Genomic DNA, 1,917 nt, shown 5'->3' with positions numbered 1-1,917 from the left:
TGTTACTACATCAACCGTCGCGTCGGTGGTATAGTGGCTGGCATAGCTGCCTTCCAAGCAGTTGACCCGGGTTCGATTCCCGGCTGACGCAACTTCAAGCTTTTGTCTGTGTTGTATTAAAGCTTCGACGGCGGAATCAGTGGAGATGGAAGTGCACGCAGGGGGAACGGAACATGTTACTAAATCAACCGTCGCGTCGGTGGTATAGTGGCTAGCATAGCTCCCTTCCAAGCAGTTGACCCGGGTTCTATTCCCGGCCGACGCAAGTTTAAAGGGGCCGTAAACAGGTACAAAAGGTGCACATTGCTTTGTGTTATATTATTGGAACTTAGGCCGTGAAAACTCCTTGCAATTACTAACGCTCAAAAACAAAAGGCGCTTGCATACGAATGAAATATTCACTGCACTCTTTCGCATTTTAGCTCCGCCCCACGCTCTAATTTTACGTCATTTTGACGTAGCGCTTTCCCCACCAATTACGATTGAGTGTTCCACGTACGATTTTATTTCAAATGCGGAATTGGACTAGATGAACGTGAATCTTCTTCTATTTAAAGTCTAAACAGTTAGAGCCTCAAACTGAGAAAGAAATGTGTTTAATTTAGGTATCATACGCGCACTACGTTTTCTGGGCAGTAGCACGCAGCACACCACGAGCGCGAATGAATATCCGGGACTACAGTTCCGGAATCTTAGGTAGGTGCGCTATGGAACATCTTCGTCATCTTCGAATGGTTCCGACAACTGGGCTGCAGTGCTTTGGTTTGAGCCACGCGGCATCGCGTCACCAGCTCGCGTGGTACAGTGGATAGCGTGCTGGCCATGTCACGTCGTGACTGGGAGGAACCCGGGTTCGAATCGCGTCATGTGATAGCAGCCCAGCTGTTGACGTTTGCGCCAGCCGGAGATTATTGAAGATGTCATGACGTTGAATTTCGGAACCACGGAACGCAAAACGTCGTTTCACACAAACAAACTGAGCGCTCCGACTCACACCTGATAACGAAGTATGTTCATTGGCTGGTAATTTGAAACGTCATGTGCGCAGCTCGGCCCCCCGATTGGACGGCAAAACGCTACGTAGCCATGTGACGTATGCGTTGTGGAGAGAGGCTCGCTGGTTAGTCATCTTTGAAAGCAGTCATACGGGTCAATGAGCTGGCACGAGCCGAACGAAATGTATATTTGGGTATTATGAGCTGTGTTCTTTCATGGGGTATCATTATTTCAGAAATGTTTGGTGGCCTGTTTACGGCCCCTTTAAGCTTTTGTCTGTGTTGTATTAAAGCTTCGACGGCGGAATCAGTGGAGATGGAAGTGCATGGAGGGGGAAGGGAACATGTTACTACATCAACCGTCGCGTCGGTGGTACAGTGGCCAGCATAGCTGCCTTCCAAGTAGTTGACCCGGGTCGATTCCCGGCCGACACAAGTTCAAGCTTTTGTCTGTGTTATATTAAAGCTTCGACGGCGAATTCAGCGGAGTGGATTCGTATTTCAGCGAACACTGCGTCGTTTCAGTAACATTAGGCCACACGAGACCGGAACGCAAACAACGAAATGGATGGGAAACATGGCAGCTAAATGTGGACACTCCTTGGAGGTAAGAAACTTACAAATTTTGTAGACAAAATTTGTAGACACAAACAGACGAGAGTGCTGATATTATGACAGGACAATCCAGCTGGAGCGAAGCATCGGAAGCAGTGGCGTAGCCACGGGGAGGCTAGGTGGGGCTCGAGCGCCCCCTACCTGCCAATGACCGACCCGCACAAATCGTGCAAATCGGAGGAGAACATAATATATGGGGGAACAAGTGTGACGATCGCGAAAGTTCTTGCAGTGCATGGCGTCTGTCTTAGAAGCACTCTTGAATGGTTTTCAAAGTATGAGCTTTTCAAAATGCTTCCAATCTCGT

This window comes from Ornithodoros turicata, chromosome 1 (assembly GCF_037126465.1).
Source record: "Ornithodoros turicata isolate Travis chromosome 1, ASM3712646v1, whole genome shotgun sequence".
Taxonomy (NCBI): domain Eukaryota; kingdom Metazoa; phylum Arthropoda; class Arachnida; order Ixodida; family Argasidae; genus Ornithodoros; species Ornithodoros turicata.
Note: the sequence above shows the minus strand (reverse complement) of the source record.